Raw genomic sequence first — 9874 nt, 5'->3', positions numbered from 1 at the left:
TGTCATCTCATTTTGTGATGCGTGTGCTTTGCTTTCAGCTCGCTGTCAGCTTTTACACCTGCATTAAATTAGACACTAATGATCCTGCTGAGACCTCATCGGCCGTGTGTGTATGTGTGTGAACATGCGCGGCTGTCATCCAGTGAGACAGTGCCTGGCTTTGGCAGCCTATGGAAAGGTCGCGGCCCCTCGAGACAAATTTGTGAGCCCTGTTGAAAATGGTGTGGAGCTGCTGCGGCCGCTCGGACTCACACAGACGTGTGTGTCAGGCTGTTCATGCGTCACAGCGGGACGCGCACCACTTTATTATAGCGGGCTGCGCTGCAGAGTAGAAATATGAGAGCTGCTGGAGTCAAATAACCAGGCGGAGTGAACTTTATTTTTGTTGCTCTCAGTTGAGTGAAAAAAGTTTTTCTTTTCACTTGACATTTAAAGCAACATTCTCATGTATTTCGCTCTTGCATGAGTTTTATTTATTCCTCAGTTTTTGGTTAAACATTTAACTCATAACATTTGACTTGTCATTTGACAGCAGCAGCACAGTTTGAACCAACAAGTGGAGGAAAACAAACATTTCCCAAGTGTATTCTCACCTCTAATAGTAACACACTGTTCACATCTGGTATGAAGACTATAACTTTCGGGATTGTCAAAAAAATACTGTATGATAGCACTTCTAGCAATAGTAGGTACAATGAGACAAAAGAGGGGGAGAAGTAGTTTTAATATTAATTAAATGGTAGGTGGATTGATGTGTACTTTATTCATCCCAGAAGGGAAAATGTTACAGGCGCAATATAGTATAAATCACACAAAAATACAGTTGTTAACAGCTGTTGGTCAGGACAGAGACATACTCCCAATCCTATGGACAGGATAGTGTATAACAAATGTGTAAAAAGTCAAACATGTACTGTATGTCATAAATATATAAATATACAGAATGACTATAAATTGCAGGAGAGTTTAAATAATCGGTCTTTACCACACTAAGTAGAATATTGCAGTATTTATCAGCGAACCTGGTAGATCAATGAATTGATGAATTGACATAAAGTCCCATGCAGCTGATGTTATGTGGGAGTCATCGGGGGGAGGCGGCAGATGTCCATGTCACAGAGTCTGCTGTGATATTGATGGGCGCCGGCCGGCCGGCGGGTGAGCTGATACGTGCCTTCACTTGGCAAACATTATCAACCCCGCGCGCTATCTGTCGCCAATTCAGCTCACACTTCATAACACTGTTGAGGTCTGACTGAGGGCCAAACTCATCTCTCAAACATTTCATTTCTCAGTGGGGTCTAATCCCGATTTTTGTGTTTCTTGCCTTTGACCTTCGATCACATGTTCAGATGACTGCGGGTAAGCGGCTCATATCATGAAATGACAGTATTTCTGAGGTTTGAATGATGACGCTGTCTCTTCCTCGGTTTCCTCCACTAATCCTCCCCCCTCCCTCCTGGATGCTTCTGTCCATTCACTGACAATAAACACCATATCTTTCCTACCGTCTGTGGCCCCCTGCGCTCACAGCGAATAGATAACACCAGCTCCCATAATCAAGCTCCTTATCATAAAAACAGGCGGCATGAAACTGTACTGGTTTATACAGTCTACAAATTAATTTGGGTAACAGGTGTGTGTGGAGAACTGCAGAGGGAGGAGGAGGCCTGTGAAAAGAATGAACATGTCCTTGCACTTCATGGTGGTCCATCTGCTCACCGTGACTTCTCCATATGTGACTGTTTCATCCGCCTGTCAGCTGATCAGCCCGTCTGTCATCTGTCGGTGCTCGTCTCCCATCACAGATATGATGTGTTAGCGGTTCTGGCCTTCAACGAGAGAAGACTGAGCATGTTTGCGCTGCCGGGAAATAAAATCAGTGTATATTATGATGCAGCCTGCAGCCTGTCACATTTAAATCACCAAATTATTTGTTTAAAATGTGTGTTGTAGAAAAACATGCTATAAAGTTGTTCTCCTTTCCTGTTCCAACTAATTATTTGATGTCAGAATAAACTTTCAAGAATCAGCTAGCGATTAAAATGTGACTGAAATGTTCAATAATAAAATAATAGCAATAAATTATGTTTGTCATTTTTTTTATATTTTATTGAGCTGATTAAAAATTAAGACTTAAGATACGTGAGTACATTTTAAGACATTCATTCATTCATTCATTCATTCATTCATTCGCTTGCTCCGGTTACGGGTCGTGGTTGTGCTGGAGCCGTTCCCAGTTGTCAACGGGTGAACATCATGGTTACATTCAGTTTGGACAGCTCATTGCAGGTCCCACTTGAGACAGACAACCATTCACACTCACATTCACACCTAATTAATTAGGCAATTTAGAGGAGCAAATTAACATATCATGCTTTTGGGGGTGGGAGGAAGCCGGAGTACCTGGAGAGAACCCAAATTTTAAGACATCATGACAAAACCGTTCATTATATGTCTGTAAGAAATATCCCAGGTAACCTTGAACGCACCAGCGCCGAATGGACGTCAGCAGCGACTGAATCAAACTAATGTTTCGTTTTCACAATGTAAAAGACTTCAGTGAGTATAACTGACGTGAAACACACAATTTTTTGGTTCTCTTTTAGTTTATACATTCCCAGATCTTCAACAGAACAAATATCTGCTCGTAGCAGCAGATATTTGCCTAACACCTGTTTTATGCTAACTATTAGCACAACAACCGCTGTAGGTCATTGCTAACAGGTAGCTTACCGCTAATAACGAGCGTGGTTGCTAATTTTAGAGCGCAGCTAATAGGTTGTATGTTAGCTACTAATGTTAGAGTGTGGGCTAATGTTACCTTCAAATGTTAGAGTGTGGTTAATGTTAGCGGCTAACATTAGAACGGGGCTATTGTTGGCTTGTCTGCAGGTTAGTGAAAAACGAAGCAGAAAAGAACTGGTGTGAACGAGTCAAGATGTGAGAAGATTCATCCATTAAATCACATGAAGATGTTTGTGCACATTTAACTTTGAGATCCACAGATATTCAGGTTTAGTCCATTTGCTCTACTGCTTTCTGCCACGACCACAGACCGTGACTGTCCATGTGTGTCAGTGTAACATGTCTGCGAGGTTTAATGTGTGTGTCATAGATAGAAACATCTTCTCTGGTGTGATGTCCTTTCCATTTTCTGTTTCTGTTTTCTGAACTTAATGTCAAGATGTTCCAACCAAGAACAAAAGTGAGAGCGTTGTGCACGTGAATAGTGCATGCGATCAGCAAGAAGTAATATTTGTCAAGTTGTCATTAGTGTTTACTGTAATGATCAACATCGTCATAGCGTAGCTGCCTCTGTGTTTCACAGGCTAGCATGTAGGCGAGTTGGTCACATGGTCCTTTGGTTTTATGCCCCATGCTTCTCAGTCATGTTTATGTCAGCTGACACCAATTTGCCATCCGGCAGACAGACATTAACCCCCGCTGGCCTGCTGCTGAGCCACTGGGGCCCGGCAGGAGGCCCCAGCTCAGACTGGGTGGAACCGCAGCTCAGCAGTAAAACCTCGTCTGCCCAGTATCATTTCTTAATGGCCATTTGAGCGACAAAATCACCACATCGTTCAAGAAATGTGCCTTTAATGGAAGGAAACAACCTTGTCAGAATTGGTTTAATGATAGTCTTGTGTTTTGCCCATCACAGAGTTGTGGAGGCAGTTTTAAGGGAGGTGTGACATAATAAATCCACATTTATTTTACCTTGAAAGTTTGGTTAAGCGAATTGGTTTGTCTGTTGAGTTAACACTGCACTCAAATGTTGTGGACTAAAGGAACCATAATCTAAAAATCAATATCTACTAAATAATAATAAAAAAACAAACAGGTAAAATCACAGTTTACAGCAAGGTTTAATTACAAGAATTTGTTTGGGTACAATGAGGTTCTATAGCAGATACAAATACGCATTGATTTAATGAGAACTGTCGTGGGAAATGGTTAAGTCTGTAAAAAGTTTTGTGTTAACAAACTCCTTCGTGTTTAAAGTCTCTCACGTGTGAGACACTGTGATTCCATTTGCACTGGATCCTGTGTCATTTGCATTTAATGCTGAATGGCTATAAACCTGCTTCCACAAACACTTTTTTATTTTCACCTTCCATCATAATGGACCAGAGATGATTCTGTTTGCTGCCATGTGTGAATGTGTAACATTGGTTTTGAGCAATAAAAGAAATGTCACTGCAGTTGCGTCCAGGAATGGTTTGAATTTACAAGCTGCTGTCAGTGATTGTTGGTGCCTCGTTCCTGTTTGAAGGGACTTTTTTATGAGGGTCACATGTTCTCGGACCAAATGCTGCCTACTGCTGTGCATGTTTATTCTACACATGAGTTTTGTTTTGTTGCTCTCACACTTGAGATTGTTTGCTCCGGCCTGAATCTTTACATGAGTCCACTTTCCCCTGGTTTGGTTTTCTGTTCACATGGGGGAAAATTTGAACATCACCTCATACCGTTCTCTCTGTTGCTTCATTAAGTTTCAAGCAAAAACAAATAAAACCAGGAAGCTCCTGCGTCAGTGTTTCTGTGACATGACAGAGCTTTGTCGGTTCATCGTCAACCTTGTAACTCGAATAATTCAGTTGGATAAAATGGGAATAAAAGCAACAACTCAGATTAGATTGGAACTCTATTGATCCCTCGGGAGAAATTACTTGAGCAAATTCAAATTCCAACAGCAGCACATGTGATAGGAAAGAACACAAAATACTCAAATGGAATACCAAAGAATTTTTTATCAAAATATATCAGCAGCCTAATAGAAGTAATTTAATCATAAATGCATAGTTTAACAATTTGAAATATGCTTAGATCGCTAAATTAACTTCATAGCAGCAGCAGCAGCAGCACTGGATTATGTGAAATAAGTGTCATTATGTAATGATTTATAGTATTAGCTGACGTTATTCATACTGTTTTTCAATGTTTTTAATCCATGTGCTAACCTGTATACACACACACACACACACACACACACAATACCGGTACATTGTGGTGTACGTTGTGTGTGTGTGAGTCTGAATAAAATGTTTCATCTGAAGATAATATCATCGTCCTGAGGTGGGACGACATCTTCTGTGCGTAAGCTATTGTTCTTGTCAAACGTATTATTTAACCATTTCTAGATAATAACTAACATGAGTGTTGCTGGTTCCACTCAAACAAAAGAAGCTGAAATAGAATCTTTCTTCTGCGGCAGAACGTCCACAATCACATTTGACCTTCAGCTCAGATGTGTGTAATTGTGTCACAAGTGTTTTTGAATGAACGTGCGAGTGTCTCTGAACATAAATGTGGGCTGTAATGAGGTTAAAGGTAGAATATTAGAAGGGTTTTAATCAGCGCACTAAGCCCAGTAAATGACTTCACACATGTCGGCTTAAAGCCGCAGCAGAGTCAACATTCCCTGATTCCTGGGAATGTGGAGCAGACGGGGATTCTCAGCTGCACTGGGAGCGTCTCCTGGAAAACCGATCGCTCGGCGGAGGGAGTTACTTATTAGCACGGTCTTAGTTTGGCATTTTACAAGTGGTAACGTGGAATGGATAGTTGTGGTTGTTTTTCTGTGAATTATCGTGTCGCTGAGTGTAACGCCGATACTGATCCACTTCACCAACTCACGTTAAGCAGGAAGGATAAACCCTCTCACTGTGTCTTTATCCCTGTAAAACTGGATCTGACTCCTAATTTCCTAATAATCACTGCGAGGCGACACACAAACACACACACACACACACACACACAAACACACAGTCAGCTTAAACACACTTACACAGTCTGTCATGATCACATGCTGGAACATATCAAACGCATTTTCTCTCAGGCATTCACAATATTCCAGGCAGTAAAACTGAATCCTTTTTACACGGCACATAACTGAGCTGTGCAGCAGCAGCCAGCACCGATCCCTGAGAGCCCATGCTCTATTTTAGTCCGCCGGGTGCTGGACAGGTTTTTAAGCACACAAACATCACACACACACACACACACACACAAATTGAAGCTCTACAGATCAGATACACTATATTGGCACAATGATTTGCTCACCTGCCTTGGACTGGCATATGTGTCTGGATAGATGACATCCTACTCTTAATTATTTCTCTTTCTCATTCTTCAACATGACCCTTTGCAGCTTCTGGGAAGGCGTTCCACAAGGTTTACAAGTGTGTTTATGAGAATTATTAACCATATTTCCAGAAGCGCATTTGTGAAGCCACACACCGATGTCAGCTCAGGCTGGGGTCAGGACTGCGCAGGCCAGTCAAGTTCACCCACACTAAACCCTCTCATCCATGTCTTTATGGACCTTGATTGTGCACTGGCGTACAGTCATATTGGAACAGGAAGGGGTCATCTCCAGTCTGCTCCCAGTGGAACTGTCCAAAATCTTTTTATGTTGAAGCATTCAGAGTTCCTCTCACTGGAACCAAGGGGCCAAGGCCACACCATAATCCCCCCTCCACCAAACTTTTAACCTGGCTGGTCTGTTTGTTTGTTTGTTTGTCTGTGTCTCCTTGTGTGTGATACTGGGATCTGTTTGTTTGTTTGTATAAAACAATGACATCCATTAAGGCTGCCTCTGCTGCTGCTTCCTCTACTTCTGCTGCTTCTCCCTGTCTTACAGGGAGAAGCAGCCCGCTTTGAAGAAAAAGAAAAACAAACTTAATTGGAACACCTCTTATATTGGGGATTGATGTGATACTGTGACAAAATCATCTTTTAAAGCGCTCTAATAGTTTGCGTCAATAGTTTGTGTCACATCTCAAATCATTCAAGTGAAATTGAAACCCTCCAAGAACCGACATGTCTTCGACGCATGGAATGCCATTCCCAACAGACGTATGCATTCGGAATCCTGTAGTATACAATAACTATACATAGCCTAAATCTTTAAACGCTATGTTATCTTCACTTTAGGGGTTAAATAATCTTGGCAGGAGACTGTAGCACACACACCGCGGTTGCGGGCAATAATGGTGAGAAACTCTGCGGGAGCAGGCAGGAGCAGGATGGGAAAACAGTGCCAAGCAGTTCTTTAGGTGAACTTTGGTTCATGTTAGCTCTGACCAAAACTCTGGTCTGGCCAATGAAATTTTGTCTAGAGTCGGTGGACGGCCTTAACACAGTCACAACAGAGTTGGGGTTGTTCCGGGTGTAGTCCTTGCACATCTAAATAGATGAAGAGGAAGATCTTTGGTATAGGCTTTCAACGATTTGGAGTTACACTTTTCCACAGCTCACCATACCCGGAACACTTGCCCATGGACTCTCTTCCGTCGCTCAGACTAATAATTCTTCTTCAGCTTCTTTGTTGTCCTATTGCATGCAGAAGGAATTTGAATGACCCAACATCTTGATCTAGCTCTGGTTTTTCTGGGCCAGCGCAGACCAGTTGTAGACTGACAGTCATAGATCAGGGATGATCTTTTAAAAACTGTCTGTGAAGTGAAAAAGGATAGGACAGAACTTTGTGTGTTGGGAGCAGGAGGCTTCCAGAAGATCCTGAGCGGATTCGCTGAACAAACAACTTAATTGTAATTATTCTCAGTTAGTGCCCGAGTCCTTCTGGAATGTGCTATTGTAGAAAGTACTTCATGCTACAGTGGTATCTGCTTTCTCACAGTGCCCAAAATACATGAGGGATTGTTGTTGCCACACACATGCACACGGTTCGGAGGTGAGTATCCTGGCGGTTGTCAGCAGCCGGTCCGTCACTTATTCCAGTTATTTGAGACATTTGTCGTTGAGAGAGACGACATGAACACGCACGGAATTCAGAGAAAAGCTGCTCTTTGATGATTTAGAACTCTGCTCCGCTGTCCTGTATGACGTCAGAGGCGTCTTTGCGTCAGTTGTTTATTCACTGTAGTTATACATGACGCTACAATTTAGCTACTAGGACTCACAGATGTGTTTAATTCTCAAGTTTGTCAAATGATTAAATTGAAGTAGTTAACTGTATAAAAGTGGGTCAAAGGTTGATAGGTCCACTTAAGACAAAAATGTGGGTATAATGAGGAAAGCGTAAATTGGTTTATGTTGAAAACATGATTGAAGTCCAGCTGGGGTTTGTTTCTCGAAGCAGATATTAAACCTTTCTATCAAGTTTGTGGAACGAACTGTTTGCTTTGGTTTCTTTAACGACGAACAAACCTGCTTTGTGGAACAGACGTCTGCTGTGGACCAAAACCTGTGACTCAAAAGACACCAGAAGACTCATTGATTGATGAGAAACTATCATCATTTTTCGAAGGAACACAAGCTCAGTCTTATGAAATTTAAGGTGTACATTCATTTTTGAACTTCCATCCTCTCACGGTTCTTCTCCAGTTAATGATGAATCACCAAACGAAGTGCTTGGCTCACAGATGTGAAACCCCAAACCTCTGAGTGTGTGTGTGTGTGTGTGTGAGAGAGAGAGAGAGAGACAGAGAGAGAGAGAGCGAGAGAGAGACTGTTGCTTTTCAATGATTCAGCAGTTAAATTCATCCCGACACCTCCTGAGTGACTGATGACATTCCCAGAACGCCTGTGTGTGTGTGTGTGTGTATGTGTGTGTGTGTGCGTGCACAGAGGCGATAATCAGCGGTGGCTTCAGGGAATCTCTGGTCCCTGTTGTTGTGCCACATGGATCTGTCCAGGGCCGGGACTCCCAGTTGGTCCTTTCCAACCCCCCCTCTGTTATTCCCTGTGAAACGCCTGTCAGTCCTCTGCCTGTGTCCGCTTGAAGAGGCTCTGCTCTGCTTCCCTTATCTTACAACAGCACAGATAAGAGGTTAATACAGGGAACGTCTGTGGAGAGAAGTTAGTTTGTGGAACTGCTCATTCTTCTGTCCATCAGTGGTCGAGGACCAACATCCTGTCTCTGCTGTCACAGGAGAGATTAACCAGCAGAGAAAGCTTGTGTCTGTGACTGGGGTTGGTTGGTTGTGTGTGTGTTCGTGGGGGTGGGGTGTGTTTGTGGGGGTGTCGGTCGGGGGTGTGAAGGCTGCAGGTGGTGCTAGAGGGAGTGTGTGTGTGGGTGTATGGGTGTGTGTCCTGGCTGGAGCTGTGGGATCGGACACAGTGTGAACAAGAGTGTGTGTGTTTGTGTGTGTGTGTGTGTGTGGCCGAAATGCTGGGGAAAGGACAATGCGGATTCCCGCCAGAGACGACAGGGGAATTGATGCAAAGGTAAGAACCTGTTACGTACCGTTATGTACGTTTGAAGTTTCCAGAGTAGTACACGCCTGTCGGGTCACATGCTGGGACTTCAGCGATGAGTATGAAAGTACTGTGAGATCTCTGAGTATTGTGGAATGAAATGTTCAGTATGGTGTTTGTGTTTCCTGTGAAGTACTGTGTCGTTGAAGGTGGTAGTAGTGGTCGTAGTACTGGAGTACTGCTGTGGACCTGAAACACATGATGAACATTGTGCACAAAAACATGTGTTGATACTTAGTATTAACACATTTAGTTGAATTAGTTTTTAAGTCAACACAGATTTATGTATTTGTGTATCAATTGTTAAAAATTCATTATTTTTTTTGTCCTGTACCAAAGTTCCAGTTGTAGTACCTGAGAAAGTTCCACTACAAACTGCTACATACTGTCAGTCAAACATTTGTCTTAAATTGTTTGTCTCATTACATCTACAGGGACGTTCTGTTCTGTTCTGTTCTGTCAAAACACTTCTCGTGTACCAGTCTAGTTTTCATCTTTAATAAAGTACAACATAAGTTACAAACACGTTTTGAAACAAAAAAAACCCAAATAAATTTGGTTTAAAATATAAGTACAATTTGTCCAAGTTTCGTCACGTGTCTGCCGAAGTTTAAAATAAATCAATAAAATCAGTTGACTTGCCGGAAAC

The sequence above is a fragment of the Lampetra planeri genome, unplaced genomic scaffold, assembly GCF_965212315.1.
Source record: "Lampetra planeri unplaced genomic scaffold, kcLamPlan1.2.h2 scaffold_1277, whole genome shotgun sequence".
Taxonomy (NCBI): Eukaryota; Metazoa; Chordata; class Hyperoartia; order Petromyzontiformes; family Petromyzontidae; genus Lampetra; species Lampetra planeri.
This window is presented reverse-complemented; position numbering follows the sequence as displayed.